The 20,113-nt window shown below is 42.3% G+C and overlaps 1 long non-coding RNA gene across 1 annotated transcript in view; it reads right to left on the bottom strand.

Annotated features, from left to right (window-relative positions):
• Nucleotides 1-5,294: 5,294 nt before the first annotated feature.
• Nucleotides 5,295-20,113, bottom strand: part of LOC307221141 — a 37,455-nt gene continuing 22,636 nt past the window's right edge. The window contains exons 4-5 of the long non-coding RNA XR_013841319.1: nucleotides 8,901-9,003; nucleotides 5,295-5,421 (exon numbers count right to left, since the gene is read on the bottom strand). This is a non-coding gene — a long non-coding RNA (uncharacterized lncRNA). The remainder of the gene's footprint in view (nucleotides 5,422-8,900; nucleotides 9,004-20,113) is intronic.

Genomic DNA, 20,113 nt, shown 5'->3' on the forward strand with positions numbered 1-20,113 from the left:
GAGCGCACCCCGCCGCAGGGATTCGAACCGCCGACCTTTCGATCGGCAAGTCCTAGGCACTGAGGCTTTAACCCACAGCGCCACCTGCGTCCCCACCTCAAGGTTAGATTACTGCAATGTGTTATATGTAGGGCTGCCTCTACCTGGCCTCAGATTCAGAAACCTTAGCGAGTGTGGAATTCAGTGGTCAGGTTGCTCACCAGAGTATATTACACCAATCCCGGTCAGACTGCACTGGCTACCAATTATTTCCAGGCCCAATTCAAAGTGCTGGTTTTGACCTATAAAGCCTTAAACAGCTCAGGACTGTAATACCTCAAGGATCACCTCTTTCTATATGAACCTACCCAGACTCTGAGATCATCTTCTGAGCCCCTTCTTTGTGTGTCTTTGTGTGACCTTTGAGAGGTCCAGAGGGTGGCAACACGAGAACGGGCCTTCGCTTCAGTTGGCTCCCCATCTGTGGAATGCTCTCCCCAGGGAAGTTCGCCTGGCACCTTCATTATACACCTTTTGGCGCAAGGCAAAAACGTTCCTTTTTAACCAGGCTTTTGGTTGATTGACATCCTATGCCCTTTTAAAATCTGGTGGGGGTTTTCTTGGGGGGATTATTGGGTGGTGGTTGTTTTTATTTTGATTATGTATTTTGTGGTTTTATATTTTGATTTTATTCTGTGAACCGCCCTGAGACCTCCGGGTATTGGGTGGTATATAGATTCTAATAACAATAATGAGAAGGAGGAGGAGGAAGAAGAGGAGGAGTCTGGCCACCCCCAATTTGTAACAGTATAAAGAGCACTTTTCTTTCTTGTGGAGTGGAATGTTACGCTTCTATGGTTGATTCTTAGGAAGGTTAGAAACTTTTAGGATAGGTTCATGTTAAAAGGTGCCTTTCCTGGCCACTACCAATGCAATGTGGAATATTGTGTGCCAATAGCCTTTCATGAGAGGTTTATCTCATGTTAATATTGACAGAAAGGGCTGGTTTGAGTTGTTCGCCTTATCAACACACCTTTCTTGATAAAGCCCCAATGGTGGCTGTAAGTATTCCATGGTTTCCAACATCTTTGTAGAGATGTGCATAGGCAGAATATTTTTTTGTGCTCTGGAAAGAAATAGAATGTGAAGATTTCGTATCAGTATGCCATAGCAAGAGCTTGGATCATGGGAGGTTTTGAAACCAATGTGGCCAGCCTGCTAAAGCCCTCTCTTTCCTTTCCTTCTCTTCCTCTACACCTGGGAGAGAATGGGAAAAGGTAAATTTGCTTTTATGGTGTGGGTCTAGATGGTATGGAACACCTTTGTATGCTCATTCATTCACTCTGATTCACTAAAGCAAATGGGTGGGAAAGCCTTTCAGTGCTGACAATATTTGGTTTCAATTCAATGCCTCTGAGAAGCTGATTCTCATAGAGTAGTACAAATCTGGAGTTATTTCTCTGACGCTAGTTGTCTTTAAGGGGGTGCGATGCAACATTTGCTGGAAAATACAGTGTTCATATGTTTGGCCGGGGAGGGGGGGAGGGTCCCTAAGTGATGGTTTCTGAGATGTCTTGACATGTGTTTCTGTTAGCTGGTATGACAAGCTTATAGCAGTGGTGGGCAACCTCCAGCCCATAGGGCTAATTAGGTCTGGCATGCGTCCCAGTTTGGCCCATGAGGATGTCTGCTCCAAATCACACCCATTTGCCCTACACCTGGTGTCATATGTGTTTGACAGGAGATTGAAAGGCCCTTACCATCCATAGAAGAGGTCCACTCCTGGTTTATGGAAACCACTTTGACATTTATTCAGTATAGTACATAGAATCATAGAATCACAAACTTCCCATCAGCTTTCTCTTGTGTACAGGTGATTCTTGCATCTGAAGGCCTTGAAGTGCTGGCAGTATGGATTCTGCTTCCCATTTAAAAAGACTTACAGCACAATTCAACACAGACTTTCTTAGAAGTGCATTCCATCCAGTAGTGAGTATGGATAGGATTGCAGGCAAGAAACTTGCAAATCTTTAGATAAACTTCTGTCAGTGACCCAAGAGGAAACTGAATCTGAAGTAGTATTTCAAGATCGCAAATTTCATTCCATGAAGACCTCCCCACTCCCAATTCTGCTTTTTAAACTGCCATATAGCATAGCTTTCAGGTTCAGTTAATAACCCAAAGATTGCCTCTTATTTTCAAATACTTCCTTTATTTGAAAAAACCTGCAAGCTCATGATTCACAAAGCCCCATAAACAGTTTTAGTTCTCTTTGGTTTTGAAACATCGTCTTAGAGACGTGTGCAGGAGGAAGGGACATACAACATAGAAAGCTGCCTTATACAGAATCAGACCATGGTCCCACCTGGCTCAAGACTGTCTACACTAACTGGCAGCATCTTTCCAGATCTCCAGACAGGGAGTCTCTTCCAATCAGGAGTGGAGGAAGGGGGGCAGGGTGTGTGTCTGCCCTGGGTGTCACCACTGAGGGGGGTGACAAAATGCCAGGCGGCACTCAGTGCACCCGAGCCATAAGTCTCTCCTGGAAGTGACGTGGTGGCTTGGGTGCCCGCAGGCTGCACACTGCCCCAAATGGTCTGCCCGCCTCCTCCTCCTCAGCTGTAGGGCAGCTGAGTGGGAGGAGGCAGACAGACTCCTCGGAGGCCCCACGGAGCATCCTGCCCTGGCTTGCCCTGCCCCACAGGTGGTTGGCCCTGCCCCCACGGGCATGCCACCCCAGGCACCCGATCAGCTTGCTCCACCACTGCTTCCAACCATATCTGGAGATACCAGGAATTGAGCACGATACCTTCTACATGCAAAACAGATGCTATATAAATTTCCTGAAGAATCTGTGTGTATATGCGTGTGGAGAAACCTGAGCTTTGCAAGGAAATCCATGTGCTGGGAAGCTTACAATATTAAAACACAAAAATACACAACATAATAACAAACAAGACAATACCCCACCCCCACTGGTTTAAAAGGCCATCATTTGTTAAGTTAGCCAAATGCCTGGGAGAAGAGGAATGCTTTTGCCTGGCTCCTAAAGATATACAACGAAGGCACCAGGTGGGCCTCCCTGATGGGAAGTGGTCCTAAGATGCCACACTTAGGTAGATGGCTTGTCAGTTACATGATTCAAGGTACGCTGACCATTGTGCTGTGGAAAATAAACTTGCAAATACTGAAAGATTAAGAGAAGGAATGCAGGGGTATATGGAATGTGGAAGATACTGGGCTTTTTTAAAAGAAAGAAAGAAAGAAAGAAAGAAAGAAAGAAAGAGAAAGAAAGAAAGAGAAAGAAAGAAAGAAAAGAACTTACAAACCAGATTGGTGGGATTCAATACTTATAACAAGTATTAAAGTGTGGCCAGTGAGTAATATGTGCACAATCTCTAGTGTTTGTCCAAGACCAAGATGCACTTAGGTGGAAGCTCTTTTCAGATGAACGTGACTTCATGTCAAAGACATAAATACATTTAGGGATGAGAAGTAGGGCAGGAATTGACAGGCTGGCCTCTCAGTAAGAATATCGGTTACACCTTTTTCATGCTGCCCGCAACTCCTTTAACTTGAATTAATCTTGGAAGTTATCAATTACTTCCTTTCCAGCAAAGAAGCTGGTAGACAAATACTCTCACCGGCAGCTTCTGCAGTGTAATAAAAGTGTGACCAAGACCACCATCCCCCCTCTATGCTTCAGAATTAGATAACTGTTGCCAGCATCTTTGCTTAGAGCTTCAGAAACACAGTATTTCAAGAAGTTGTGATTTATGTTGGCTCCCACCTAAGCAAACATAGCTAATGAGAACATGGTTCTTGAGAAACCTGGTCAAAGCCCACACTGCAAAGGCATCAATAAATAAACGGAGCTAAGTGCATTAACTGCTGTTGTATAACCAGCAACCACAGATTCACACTGCAAAGTATGAACACAGGAGATTAGGAAGGGCAAACCCTAATAAAATCTTAAATACACAAACTGCTCTTGGCAATATCTGGAACAGGACCCAAGTGATCTGAGCAGTCTATCATGTAATAATAATGGCGTGGGTTGAACTTCAACAGAGGGTGAGAGCCTGAACAGAGACGGCTATTGTCACACAGCCCACTTGAGCTACTGGAGGGCAAGTTATTTTCCGTTCTTGTTGTATCTTCAGAACAAGGCACGAAAGCTGCTAGCTGGGTTTCATGGTGTGAAAGCAGTCCTTAATGAAATATTGTGTATTTGAGACAATGCTTGTGCTAGTTGGCATCAAAGGGTACTTTGTGCCTGTTCAGCCTGTGAAAAGAAACTTCTGCTAAGTGTGCTGAAATAGGTCAAGATAAGGATCTCCTTATGCTGTGTCCTGCATTTTCATTCCAAAACAACCATAAAGTATAAAAGCCTACACTTCATCGAAGTGCTATTTGACAACAAGCCTTGCATAGGAATGTAGAAGAAACTTTCCTCAAAGCGAATAAGTTGGGCAAGTCAGGAGAGAGTAGTTCATGTTTCACTCAGTCACTTTGAGGGCTTAATTTAATTCACTGGATGCTTTACAGCCAAGATGTCATGTGCTTGCAATGTTTTGATGCATGGACTGCCAACCTGTGGCTCAGGGGCCACACATAGCATATATAGGCAGGGCTTATGGCAGCAAGGCAGGGCTTATGGCAGCAGGAGGGATGCAAGTGGTGCTGTGGGTTAAACCACAGAGCCTAGGACTTGCTGATCAGAAGGTCGGCGGTTCAAATCCCTGCAATGGGGTGAGCTCCCGTTGCTTGGTCCCAGCTCCTGCCCACCTAGCAGTTCGAAAGCACGTCAAAGTACAAGTTGATAAATAGGTACTGCTCCGACGGGAAGGTAAACGGCATTTCCGTGCGCTGCTCTGGTTCGCCAGAAGCAGCTTAGTCATGCTGGCCACATGATCCGGAAGCTGTACACCGGCTCCCTCAGCCAATAAAGCAAGATGAGCATCACAACCCCAGAGTCGGCCACGACTGGACCTAATGGTCAGGGGTCCCTTTACCTTTACCTTTATGGCAGCAGGAGGAGGCGGACCTATGCTCCTAGCTATGAAATACAATTGGACTTCTCCCATCTCTGTCTTTTATTGTAGCACGTGAAACCTTGCTTGCATAAGTCACCCACAGGTATTTGTTCTCCAAGTGTTCATGTCTCCTCTGCCCAGTGCATCTGCACTCTGTGGCGCATTGGTAAACTGGATTTCTATGTGTTGTGGCAGAACAGGAAGCTAGCTAGATGATCCCATGTTCTGCAACATAGAAACAAAGCTACTGTGATGCAAATTATTTCCATGAGCACAAACTGATGGGAGGCCAGCATGTGCTACTGGACATGGGATGTGCAATGTCTCACCACTTATTTCTTGTTGGTTGGAGATTTGATGCTTCCACAGTTGTGCTAATCCCTTTGAAAGGAGGATTTCTTCTGTACTAAATAAGTGGAACACAAAGGCAGCAAAGAACTCACAATGAGAAACAACATCCAGGAGAGATTCATGGTGGATTGATATTTTATGGATTTAGCAGAAATGTTATAAGGAGTTAAACATATACAAGTATTTTAGTTTTAATGTTAAAATAAGGTTAAAAAAATGGTGAAAGGAGGGAAAGTAAAGTTACATTATATTGAGATAAATTACAAAACAAAAATTGGAAAAGATGGAAAGGATTTGCTGAAATAAAAGGGAGGTGTGAGGAGGTCAAGGAAATAAGCGAATGAAAAATAAGTTGGGAAGATTAGTTGTGTTTTTTGTTTTTTTGTTCTCTTTTTTTCTTTTTTCCCCCTCTTGTGTTGTTTTGTTTTTGTTTGGTATGGTGTTATTGCTTTTACTTTTGCTTTTTGTAACCCTTGAAAATTTTAATAAATATTATTTTGAAGGGGGGGGAAAGCAAACAGTTCAAAGCACCCATGATGCTATTCCAGCAAATAAGAAAAGCCTATACAGTGGTACCTCAGGTTACATACGCTTCAGGTTACAGACTCCACTAACCCAGAAATAGTCCTTCAGGTTAAGAACTTTGCTTCAGGATGAGAACAGAAATTGTGCTCTGACAGTGTGGCGGCAGCAGGAGGCCCCATTAGCTAAAGTGGTGCTTCAGGTTAAGAACAGTTTCAGGTTAAGAATGGACCTCCGGAACGAATTAAGTACTTAACCCGAGGTACCACTGTATAGTACAATCTCTCTCTTTGAAACTTGATTTTGATTTTACTGTAGTATTGGTGCCATCTTCTTATACTGGTTTTAGGTGTTGTATTTATTGTACAGTTGTTTTTATGTGTGTTTTCCTTTGAAGAGGCACACATTTGTATGTGCATCTACAAGAAGGCAGTTTCTGCACATGCTGTAAAGGGAAATGAAGGGCAGGTGGGGCTGATTCACCTGGGAAGGTAGCCCATCAAGGAGAAGGAAAACTCTGATCCTAAACCTCTGCTGCCTTGCGGCTATACTCATTTGTGAGAAAGGCTTTGGGAGTAAACCCTGAGGAACAAACCATACGCACTGTCTTGTGGGACATCTTCAGGAGAAGAGGCGAAGGAGTAAACCTATGGAGTATCTGCAGCAGCACAACTGGACACTTTCATCTGTCCCAGCCACAACAAAACATGTCTCTACAGCCACGGCGGGCTCTGTAACTCTACAATCATCTGACTTCATCTGCAAAGGTGCACTCATCCATTGTCTACCAAGACAGAGGGATGCCAATCAGATTATCATTGAAAACTCCCAAGTTTTCTTCTATCTCTCACAGCTCATGAAGAGGCTGTTCTACCTGCTCTATATCAACACCCATAGTCATTCCACAGTTGTCCCCTGTCCCATCATTTTCCTCTCAATTTTTTGATACTGGTTGGCCTGATTTAATAACTGTGTTTACAACTGCCACCCAGAACATATCAGATCACTGGATCTCCTCTTGATTTATTGTTAAATGAATCACCAATGATGCAGAGAAAAGAATCCAATAAAAAACTCCTATGCTTTTCACAATGCTATTCTGAGTTCAGACTTTCCATTTAATTCACCATGCTCACCTTTTCCTGGAAATGATGCTGAGAAAGTTTATTTGGCTTTTTAAATTACTGCTAAAACCTAAACATTTAAGGCTGCAATCCATCACCGTGGGACAAGTCTCTTAATAACCTGGTTATCTGCCAGTGCATTTGCACCATGCTGACCTTGCCAATACCCATCTCCTTCTCCCAGTATGTCATAGCAATGCTGGTGACAGGAAGTCAGGTAAGTACTACTGCCCCACCCTGCCTCTACTGCATGTGGAGACAGTAGGCTAGCTTGGGGGTTGGGGTTGGACTGGGTCACATGGCACATGGAACTCTGTCCTCTAACATCCTGCCAGTACTACCCATTCTCCAGCATCTGCTTCCGAGCCAGTTATCTCCCTCAGCCTAATGTTAAAGCCAGTCCTGCTTTGTGTATGTGCCCCACAAAATATTTACTTACTCTGCTAAATTTGCATTCTGAGGTGCTTATTCAGAAAGAATTATATGTGATATTTTTATTCAGTCGTCCGCTGGTAACATCTCTCCATAATTTCTAGGGAAAAATTCCTCTGTGAACATAGATGTGGACATGATCTAGATCAATGAATCAAGCAAACCTCATAAACAACCTGTCATGAACAACCATTTTTCTTCATGAAAAGTCCAGTCCACTGATATTTCAGTGACTGAGGCCAACACAATAACCCTTTAACTGAGGGAGGAGCGGTAAATTAAATACAGACGGCTTTAGAAATAGGCTGGCATGAGGTAAAAATGCCCAGCCTAAACTGAGATTGATGGACCCAACATGGGGTCACTGACTGAAGTGCAATACTGTTGCCCATATTACTTACTTTTCTATGACCTGAACATGGGACTTCATTTTTTTATTATTAGAAAAGGGAGAAACGACAGTGTAAAGATTATAAAAGATGTAACAACATATCATTGTTCAACAAAAATACATAAACTGATATCTGCATGTTCAGAGAAATGTTGTGATTGACATATGTGGCTTGCAAGGATTCTAAAGTTGACTGGTAGATTTAAACAAAGGAAATAAAGCCAGGCTAGTAGAAAAAGAAAATAATAATAATAATAATACATTAGGAAAAGAGGTAGGCTCCAGCTTCAGGACTGAATTTCATACATACAGTAGATTGAAAACTGAGTGGGCAGGTGTTGCAGTTTCATGTATAGCAAAGTGGTCATCTGATTGTTCAGTGGAGAGAAAATGTTTGCACTATACACTGAAGGGTGAATGGAGAAGTTCCCAAAGAAAGTACACAGCTACCTATGGAAGTTTGTCTTTGATTTCGTTTTTCTGGTGCCTCTCTAACGGCTTGGGTTCTTATGACCAGATTTACAGCAGACTTCAGCGCCTCGCCTCCCTTTCATTCCTCCCCCCCAGTTGTCTTTCATAGATTGCATTGTCATGCATTTTAGCATGGATTTCCATCACATCAGCAAAACTAGCAGCACGTCATCGCTGAATAATGGAGCACAAAACATTGGGTGCAAATAAATGGCACACTGAGTTGAGTGAAAATTTGGATCCTTGGAAAGGGGTACCTCTTTGCCCCAGGCCCTCAGCTTAGTAGATATCTGTGATTATTCTGCTTTGCTGTGCCCTGGAGATCTGTGCTCCTGTTTCATTATTCTGAAATTGGTAGGTTTCTGGTTTAATTTTATGATTGTAATTGTACATTGCACTTACTTATGGTGTTTTGGTATGCCACCCTTGGACCATTTGGTGAAAGGTGGGCTGCAACCAACCAATGGTTATTTCAACCATTTTTTCTCGAAATACCACTGTGTCTTGGTTAACATTTATTTTAGGAACTGCAGTAGTAAATCAGATGAACATTGGAATGTGCAATTGAATGCACATAAAAATATGGAAACTCACCATTAAATTCTATTTGATGCACATCTCAGAGGCGCTTTTCCAGATGCCATCCTTTTCTTTCAACAGAATGCTCGTTCAGATGCACATCATGCCCATTCACTAGCTGGAGTGTGCAAAATAAATAAATAAATGTGCTTATAGAAATCATTTTAAAATAGATTCTCCCATTTTTCTCCAGTAAGCTTGCTCCAGTGAACTAGTAGCGGTAATCAAAAATGAATCAGAGACAGACGAAAAATAAAACAAATTGGAAAGATTTATTTAAATCAAAGGCCAGAGATGATGAAAGTATGCAAGCAATGAGTGAAACCTGAAAATGGAAAAATGTATGAATGAAGTATAAGAGAGGAATTTATATAAATGAACAAATATTAGATTGTTAAATAAAAATAATGAACAGCTACCAACAAAATGGGTTTTTGAGAAGTGTCCACTGCCCTGGAACTCAAATTTGTACATTAGTACAAATTCTATACTGCTACCATTTTTGGAAATGCTCCTTCTCATTTGATAACGACCAGTTAAATGTTATCAAAGTGCCAACTGACACTGAAATTATTTTCTTGCAAACCTGAGTAAATAGTACTAGAAGTATCAGTCCTCCTGCAGACCTTGTCCTATCTGGCTGATGACAGAACATAAGAGGCCCAAATGCATTTCAAATGAGCAATTTTTTGTACATTGTTCTTTCTTAGTGGAGTAGAAAAAGACTTTCCCCTTGCAATGGAGAGCTGCACTGGGTAGCTTTGTTTTTAAATACATCTAGTTTTTACACCTACTTTCTGTTCTAAGATATCATGTTTCACAATTGTTATTTGTCATGTTTGTAGGTTGTAATTTTATATGTAGTTAGGCAGCACGTTATGTACTGAACACTGAAGTTTTAAAAGACTGGGACCTGGAAATGGATTGCAACTCATTGTAAGGAAACTTGGTGATAATGTATTGTTGTGCATCACCCCAGTCTCTGAGTGGTGCAAGATTCCAGGTATTCCTGGGTTTGTGTTTCCTTTGGGATGAGGCACAGCAGAGACTGTGGTGTTTTTAGCAATGGCTTATTTACACATATATACAACCTGAGCCTGTGACATAGCTGTCAACATTCCCCTTCTTTTGCGGGAAATTCCCTTATCCCAGCTCTGTTTCCCGCTGCTATCCCAGATTGTTAGATATCCCGTAGACTGTCACCAGGACAGGTGAGGCTGCTGATCCCTTATTTTCAAATCTGAAAGTTGACAGCTGTGGCCTGTGATGGACAGGTTCACAGCCCAAGACGTCCCCCATAGCCACAGCCTTGGATTCCAGCAGAAATTAGGCACGGCTCTCTCTCTCTCTCTGCCTTTTCAGGCTGCAGCTTTACTTCCACCTTCTAGCTCACATGACTTAACTCTTCACTCTGGCCTTTTATCTAACTAACAGACAGTTGCTTTCCGATCGGAAATTTTTCTGCTGCTGGGCAGAGACCCAAATGTTTAAATATTTGCCAATGTGTTTTGCTATTATTATTATTATTATTATTATTATTATTATTATTAATCAATCAGCCCCATGGCTGGAACCTATCCAGGTAATTCTCTCATGCTGAAATTTATCTTTTGAACTCTTTTGATTACCTCAACGGCCTAGTTGTAGAAATTCCTGTTTTCAGACTAGGAAATGGTGAGCAAATATTTGATGCAATGATAAAACAGGACCTTCAAGATTCTTAAAAAGTTATCTGAATTCTCTTCACTTTAAATAAGGATCATTGCAGAGCATAGTCTTAACCAAAGAGGTTTAAGTAGTTCTAATTTCCGGCTGTGAGGCAGGAAGGGGGAACTCATGAACTACTAATAACCCTGTTCCCTTCTAAATGCAGGTGCTTATCCATTTTCACAATCCAACCTTTTGGGGAGTGATATAAAGTATATCATGTTCATGGCTATACATCGAAAAGGGGTCAACCAGTTTAGTACTACTCCTAACTAAAATATTTACTTTATTTGCTTATTATACACTGGTTGTTCATTATAGACTCCCTACAAGGAGTTCTGGTGTGAACAACACAAGAAAATTCCAAGGCAGAATCCCAGGAAGGTAACTAAGATTAAATCTGCTTCACTTTAAAGGCAGAGCTACTTTAATGATTGTTAGACCAGGGCTGGGGAACCTTAGGCCTTCCAGATGTCACTACACTGCAATTCCCATAGTGCCTATTGGCCATGATGGCTAGACCTGGTGGGAATTGTAGTCCAAAAAAAAAAAAAATCTGGAGGGCCAAAGGTTCTCCAGCCCAAGTTATCTTTCATCTTTTTAAAAAGTAGGCATAATCTGCCCTCTTTTTAAAAAAGTTCAGAAGAAGTACTTTGATCATAAAAGAGAAGTTTTGCCCGACTTGAAGCTTTCTAACAATTATCTGTGTCCTTCATTCACTGGCTAAGGGCAAACATTTTTCTGTATGTCCCTCTTGTGCAGGGGTCAGCAAACTTTTTCAGCAGGGGGCTGGTCCACTGTCCCTTAGACCTTTTGGGGGGACCAGGCTATTTTTGGGGTGGGGCGAATGAACGAATTCCTATGCCCCACAAATAACCCAGAGATGCATTTTAAATAAAAGCACACATTCTACTCATGTAAAAACATGCTGATTCCCTGACAGTCTGTGGGCCGGATTTAGAAGGTGATTGGGCCGGATCCGACCCCCGAGCCTTAGTTTGCCTACCCATTCTCTTGTGTGACATGAGATCCCAAGCTGAAGGAAGAGGATTATGCACCATCTGAAGATGAAACTCTATTCTTAGGGGAAACAGAGGGTGAAATTTAAGATTGCACTGCTGCTAATGGATTTGCAACCTGTCTGAGACTGCTTGGAGCAGGCACTGCATATATGAACCAATGTCTCCATATGAAGAGTGGACACAAAGGTGTTGCAAGGATCCTGGCAGCTGCAGAAAGGTTGCCATGATCACTTGAATTGCAACTGGTGTGCCAGTAGCTTTCATACGGAGATGCTGCTAGAACCAATGCCTCCTCATAATCTCCATGTGGTCGTGTGGAGCCTGGCGAACATATTAAAGAACATTGTCCAGATCAGAAATGGCAAGCTGACACGCAATGGGCCAGATCCACGCCTACCCCCCACCAAACAACTGTGTCACACCACGTTTTAATCAACTTTAGTGGGGGGTTTTTAAAGAAGATTGCTCAGAGTTTCAGTAGCAAGGAAAATAATTTTGCATCCCAAAACTGGGAGATGCTCCACACTTTAATTTCACTCTTAACTGTCAGCGGTCCTTTACCTTTTATAAGTCCAGTCGTGGACGACTCTGAGGTTGCAGCGCTCATCTCGCTCTACAGACCAAGGGAGCCGGCATTTGTCCGCTTCTGCAGACAGTTTTTCCGGGTCATGTGGCCAGAATGACTAAGCCGCTGCTGGCGAACCAGAGCAGTGCACAGAAATGCCGTTTACCTTCCCGTCGGAGTGGTACCTATTTATCTCCTTGCACTCTGACTTGCTTTCCAACTGCTAGGTTGGCAGGAGCAGGGACTGAACAACGGGAGCTCACCCCGTCGTGGGGATTCGAGCCGCCGACCTTCTGATCAGCAAACCCAAGAGGCTCAGTGGTTTAGACCACAGCGCCACCCACATCACTCTTAGGAGTGGGTAAAAAAGCTCTGGACAATCGTTTCTGGAAGAAACAATGGGATATAATTTGCTTTCCATACAGGTTGCACAGAAAGGCAATGGGCCACTGCTAATCTGCCACTAGAGGGCACTCTCATAGGAAGCATTCATCAGGCTCTATACACATAAATGATGTTGCCTTAATTATATAATTGTGTCCCACAATTGTGAAACACTTACTGCTGTTGACATTAGGCAGGCACCCTCAATATTTTTTTAAAATTGCCGATTAAAAAAAATAAAAATAAAAAAATTCAGCAAGCCTAACCAATCAAATAATGCAGTTACTTACATTAGTGTGTGTTTAGAAATAATTGCAATACTGATTTTTATCTGTGTTTTATTGAGAATTATTTAATGTATACAGTGGTACCTCGGGTTGCAGACGCTTCAGGTTACAGACGCTTCAGGTTACAGACTCCGCTAACCCAGAAATAGTACCTCGGGTTAAGAACTTTGCTTCAGGATGAGAACAGAAACTGTGCAGCAGCGGCAGCAGGAGGCACCATTAGCTAAAGTGGTGGTTCAGGTAAGAACAGTTTCAGGTTAAGAACGGACATCCAGAGGACTTCCGGGTTAGCGCCATCGGCAATGGCGGTGTTCCTCTGACTGAGAGGAACCCGCTCCGTGGAATTCGGGTCGTGCCGCTGTGGCGAAGGCGGAGACCCTTTAAAAATCCCAGGCGGAGGAAGCCTGGGAACATGGGATTCGGCTGACACCAGGAGCGCCCCCCCTACCCACAGGGAAACCCCTTTTTGGGGGTTCCGAAGTGACGTGGGGTGAGCGGCGTGGTGTTTTGAATCGACTGCTATTTTTTACGGAGTGAAGCCGCGTAGCCGTTGCCGGAGAGCGCTGACTTTTACTTGTGGACAATTGGATTTTAAAACAACAACCCGTGAGTAGAACGGAAATTGGGCTTTTAAAGTATTTTTAAATTGGCATCGATCGGGGAAGGTCTAAACAGGAAGTCCACCTCCCCTTTCTGTAAATAAACTGAAGCAAAGAATTTGTTAACTAAGGTCGTGGAGAGTCTTACCTAAAGGATTAAAGGATTAAAACTCCACTGATTGAAACTACTATCAATACTCTTTTGGAAGCAGGGAAGCCTGCAGGAGAAGGTCAAAATTTGGGAATTGAAGCGCCATTCCCTAAACCTGGGAGCGGTCTGCGAGAACCTGTGGATGGTGAATAGATAAATTTGACAGCTAGCTGTCAAGATACAAAAGAAGGACTTTGTTGCTATTGTCAGTTTCTGTGTTTAAAAAGAAGGAAGGCATTTGGAATCGCTACAATTTTACGTTTGGGACTTTTGGGACTGTGCTAGAAGGAGTGTAAATGGAAACTGTGTCCCTCTAGAGGGAGTTTTGGCATAGTGTTGCAAGGATGCAGCTGGGAAATTGGTTCAAAAGATAAAGCCTCTGAGAAACTAGCTTTGACCTTGGACATTTCAAGGATGGTGGCTGAGAAGGAAGTCACGTCTGAACTGAATAGGACATTTTATCTGCTGGGAAAGCTGCAAGAACAGATAAACGTCATGGTTACCAATGTTGAAATTTTGGGAACAAAAGTGGGCATCAGCAAAGAAGTAGACAAGAACCCAGCACAGGAATCTCTTTTAACTGAACAAATTGAAGAACCAGAGAAGGAGAAAGTTGCTGTTGTTAAAGTGATGCAAGGGGGAGTTGTAACCTTACAGAGGCAAATGGTGGATTATAACTTGAGGCCTTATACGTCTGCAACTAGGAGAAGCCAGTTTCTGGAGATGAGAGCCTGGCTTGGTTTGGAAAATGAAAGTTGGAGAGATCACCCTATGTGGGGATCAAATAACTTTTGGGATTTGAATCTGAGCCAGGTGGAGATTGGAGCCTCTGGGGCCCTTGGATTTGGAAGGAGTGTGAAACAAGATTTGGAATATTCTATGGGCCCTACCTTTAACTATGGAAGTCTGGCAGACTTGCTAAGAAGGAATATGACTACCGTTGGGTTGGAGCTCCCCTGAGATCTGTTCTTTAACACCAAAGACTATCAAAAAGATCGGCAGAAGGGACATGAAAGAGAGTTAAGAACCTCGGACTTAAGATCTCCGGGTTGATGGACTTTTGGAGAACTGTTGGCAGGGGCCGAGACCGAGGAGGGGAGATGGTGAAAGAAAAATTGGGAATTTAAAGTGTATATATTGTGATATTAAAAAATAAATAAATTTTCTTTTAATGAGAGATGGGAAAATTGTGGAATGGAATTTTTGTGACACTAGGGGAAACGTCTTAAGAGAATAAGTTCAGATATATAAGTTCTAAGGAGAAATAAGATTAAATAAAGTAAAAGTGGGTGGCTATTTGGCGAATGAGAGAATGGAAAATTACAGTATATTAATATATTAAGATAAGTTATAAGGATAAAAACAAAGATGAAGGATTTGCTGAAATATCTATTTGAATTAGAATACAAAGAGGGAAGGTGTGAGGAGGTCAAGGAGATAAGTTAAGAAAGGGAGTTATATCAAGGTTTAACTTGTTCTTTTGTCTTTTTTGATTGTATCTTTTTTTCTTTTTAGCTGTTTTTGCTTTTTTATTTTTTTATTTTTATTTTTCTCTTGGATATGTTTTATTTTTATATATTGTGTTCCTTTTTGTAATCTTTTAAAACTTGAATAAATATTATTTGGGGGGAAAAAAGAACGGACCTCCAGAATGAATTAAGTTCTTAACCTGAGGTACTACTGTATTTGTTTTTTAATAGTTTTGTGGTTTTAGCTGTGTTTCATCTACAATTATGTACACCCTTGTGAGAGGTTTGGGATTGCTTCATCAATCTTTCTAAATAAATAAATTAAATAGATATATGTGGCAATGCCTTTATTGTTCAACCAGAGGCAGTGGACTGCACAGCAAAGCACACCATCCATTTCCCAGAACATTGGCTAGAAAATAGCATCACCCTGAGAATATAGAAGCTGGCTATCCCCAGTCTACATTGTTGTCCCCCATTGTGTGCAGCAATGAAATTTATTCTCTGCATTGTGTTAGCGGAGTGACTCATTCTTTGACCTTACAGAGAAGCTAAAACCCTGTGGTTCCACGGTCTCTAACAATGAGGAAAAGCCCTCCTTTGCTGATAATGTGATTAAGAGGTGAGTATTCTGGGTGAGGCTGTGAGCTTCCCACTTTCTAATCACTCCTGGCTTCTCGCTGTACTGCTTTGTGCAGTGATCTGGCCTTCAGCAAACGTTTGCTGCAAAAGATTCTTAATGCACTTGAAGATAAATCGCCCTGTATTTGCTCACCTTGCTACTGGGTGAGGCCCCTCTGTTTGTCGGATTCAGTTTTCTAAAGCCTCATATCAGGATATTTTGCTTTTCCATCTGATGCCCTTTATAGAGTTGCTCTATTCTCATAGCCTAACATACTCAGTTACCAAAAAATAGCAATGTGTGTGTTCATAGTTCATTACACTGATGAGTCATTCGCTCCTTTATGCATTAGCAATGTTCACCGACAGGATATAGTTTAGAAAATTAGGAGATCCAAATCCTTGTCTTTGTTGAAACCAGTAGGACCCTATCTAATGTCAGCCAGTTTGCACAGCTAGATGCTTGGGTTCAAAATGTCTGAGGCAAAGCCTACAGGGTCTTTTCCTTGTCAAATTTCAGCACCTTTACACCCCACCAACTTCAATGGAAGAGATTTAAACACAAGCTTAACTCCAGGACTGAGCCGAAATATCAGGCCCCACATTTGCAATGTTCTCTGCAAAACATGCCTCCTTTTTCAGCAATAATTGGAGGGGGTATGTATTGTAAAACAAGTCAGAGATGCTCTCCTACTTAGCTGAAGAACAGGATGCCCTTACTTTGATTTGGTTTTATGAGGTTGTTACATGGCCAAATCTACATAGCATGCTGGCTCCATGATTCCTTATTGAAATGATCACATGGCCAGATATTTGATGTGGATTTGGACCCTAGCAGGTGTGCAAGTGGTGGGGGTGGGGGGATTTTAACCCTTTACCCCCATGGTGGTCCCAATGCAGATCAATACACCCCCCCTTACTTTAAAAACCAATTCACACAATTGCTAGTTTGGTCCTCACATTCCAGTATAACATCTCATGTTAGTAGATCTTCTATAGGTAAAGGTAAAGGTACCCCTGTCCGTACGGGCCAGTCTTGACAGACTCTAGGGTTGTGCGCTCATCTCACTCTATAGGCCGGGAGCCAGCGCTGTCCGCAGACACTTCCGGGTCACGTGGCCAGCATGACGAAGCTGCATCTGGCGAGCCAGCGCAGCACACATGGAACGGCGTTTACCTTCCCGCTGGTAAGCGGTACCTATTTATCTACTTGCACTTAGGGGTGCTTTCGAACTGCTAGGTTGGCAGGCGCTGGGACCGAACGACGGGAGCGCACCCCACCGCGGGGATTCGAGCCGCCGACCATGCGATCAGCAAGTCCTAGGCGCTGAGGTTTTACCCACAGCGCCACCCGCGTCCCATTCATACTTCATGAAATATAATTTCTCAGTTTCCTAGAAAGTTACTTCTTATGTTGTTTTCTGATTAATATAGCAAAAATAGATTCACGAAGTTATACACACGCCTTGTGGGTGCTGATGGTTATCAGTGGTTATGTACCAATAAAGTACGGCATTAAGACTAGGATAGGCAGATGCAGCCAGCGGCTAATAGTTCCTGCCGCCAGCTATGATCCTCACCCCCAGGCTGTACACCCCGTCCCTTGTAAAAGACAATTGCAGCAAAAATTTGCATCCCCTGGGGAAAACCTCCTGCTGTAGAATTATTGTGGGAAGGATGTGACATTCTATTTATTTGCTTATTTATTTTAATGATGTTAAAGACACAGCTCTTCATTACATAACCGGAAGACTATGGACATGATTCAGTTGCTGTTAAGTGACTCTGAACCCCATTACTCAATGGGAATGTTAAACACGTGTTTCAGTTTCTCCTGCTGAAAGCTATGGAAGTCCGTGGTACTTAGTTTTGCTTCTATTTCTCAGCTAACAACAGCCTCAAATACTGCTGCATATCTTTTATAATACTCTCGATGTGTGAAGTGTATTGTCCATCACAATAGCCCCGCATAGTATGTCACCAATATTCACAGTGTGAGGGTGGCCATGGAAAATGAAGCTACAAGGTGGTGATCCGCAAAGACAGTTCCAACATCTCTCTGGAGGACTCTCCTTTCGTCCAACAAATAAACTGAAACTGATTTGCCAGAAAACGGGTAGGATGAGGCTACGTTCCCCTCATTCAGTCTCTGACCTGCTCATTTTACAGAAGTGGAAACCAAGATTGAATGGGTGATTTGGCCAGGGTCACACATTGAGTCAACAGTGGTGGGGCTGAGCTGTGACCTTCCACACCCAAGGACAGTTAACAATCAATGGGACCACATGTACTCCTCTGTCATAATGGGTTTCTGACACTACAATAAAACAACTAAGGACACACAGGTACACGCTGCCTGCTTAATTTTTTGTTTTGTTTTTGATGCAAACTTCCTTATCCATCATCCTTTATATTATAACCTCTAGGTTGGTCTTAGACAGTGCCCCAGACTTTTCTGTCTTCTGAAACTTTCCCCCCATGGTGCTCAACTTCTGCCCCTTTTTAATTTGTGTTATGTTACTGTGTTTGATGGAAAATCCTCACTGACTGCCTCTTAATGAATTCAGGAAGGGTGACTCCAGATGGTCAGTATTTCACAGGAGGTATTCTTGCACATACTGGAACTTTCCATTTGCCCAGTTAAACTGCATTAAAGGTTCTGTTGCCCTCACCTAGCACCACAAATCTACTTTGGAAAAGAATCAGACTTCCTGAAGTTTGGAAAGTATCGTGGAAATAAACAGAAAACAATGGGATGCACAAAGGAAGCTAGTAAGGGGCAATTAGTTGTTAGAGTGTTGGACTAGGACCTGGGAGACCAACGTTTGAATTCCTGCTCAGCCAGAAAACTCACTGGGTGACCTTGGGCCAGTCACAGCCTCTCAGCCTAACCTATCTCACAGGAGATGGTGGACTCTCAACCCCAATGAGATTTCCACTATATGGTGGCTTATTTTCAGTTACAAACAACAAAAACTTTTAAAGTAAAGAATGTCCTGAAAATGTTGTAAACCAGGCACAGGCAACCTCGGCCCTCCAGATGTTTTGGGACTACAACTCCCATTATCCCTAGCTAACAGGACCAGTGGTGATGGATGATGGGAGTTGTATCCCCAAAACATCTGGAGGGCCGAGTTTGCCTATGCCTGTTGTAAACTGTCTAGAAAAAACTTTGTTACAGCTGAGAACTAATGATACCTAACATTCACTAAAATTAATGTTTTGTGAGATGTTTTTCTTACCTCATTAAGAAACCTGCAAGAAAGCTGTCCTTGGTGGTTTGTGGCAACCTACTGACAGCTAAAAAACTTTCTTGACCATTCCCAGACCATTTGTCTATTTAAAAATGATGATGCATTTTACTACCCTTATTTCCTACTATTGACTAGGGTAGTAGACACAACCCAATAGCAAAATTCAATGCATTTCTAGGACATTTAAGGCTACAAGTGATTTTTTTGTTTCCATAAGAAAAATAGCAAGTGGCAGCTGATTGAAATTTGGGAGCATTGTGAGGGACAATTTGTAACAACACCCAAGGAGGATTACCCTGTACACAAAATTATGTGTGAATTTTGCAATGAAAAGTGTATCAGTGGGAAGCTTTGAACTCCACAAATTTCATGAAGATTAAGGGTGATTTTTATTGTGTGCGTGCAGTCTTGTGTTTTTAATTTAAGAAATATAAACACAACTATCATCACTGATCAAATGTTTACAATGCCACTTTACTCCTTTGCTCTCACAGCATACAAGCAAGTGCCAATTTTTGAACAAACATTGACAATGAACTGCTTCAATGAAGTTCTCCCTCATTAACTTCACCAAATTTGCCTTCATTGGTCTCAGAGGACAGGAACCAAAGATGCTCAAGCAAAGAGCCTGAGAATTTTGCCAGAATTTTGCCAGAATTTTTTTGACTTCTTCCTGTACACAGTCAGCTCACATACCACATTGCAAGCTAGTTTTGGGGGGGAAACCAGCAACTCTCAGTTTTGAATTTCCACTTAGCCAAAGCCACCCTTGGTTCACAGCTCTTTGAACCCTGACTTGTATTTCAAAATTTGATTTCTCCTTTTGGTAATATTTCTGAGAGCCCTAGATTATTTTTTAAACAGCATGCCACAATGAGAAAGATTCAACAAAATTGACTAGATATAATGCACTTCTGATGTGTGCACGCTTGTTAAACTACAAAACTTACATTTCTATTTCCCCTGCAGTCCGTTACAAACCTGCTCAATGTACATCACTATATGAGACCTATTCAAGCAAAATAAAACTACAAGGGAATAATATTTTTCAAAGTCTAGATTCATTAGGTAATGGTTCCCCATTTCCCCAAGTCATAACTCAAGGTTTGGTTTTGAAAAACAAGAGAAAATCTATGAGACCTTTAATGGCTTGGTTCCTTCATGCTTTG

Source organism: Podarcis cretensis (genome assembly GCF_951804945.1).
Source record: "Podarcis cretensis genome assembly, chromosome: 1".
Taxonomy (NCBI): domain Eukaryota; kingdom Metazoa; phylum Chordata; class Lepidosauria; order Squamata; family Lacertidae; genus Podarcis; species Podarcis cretensis.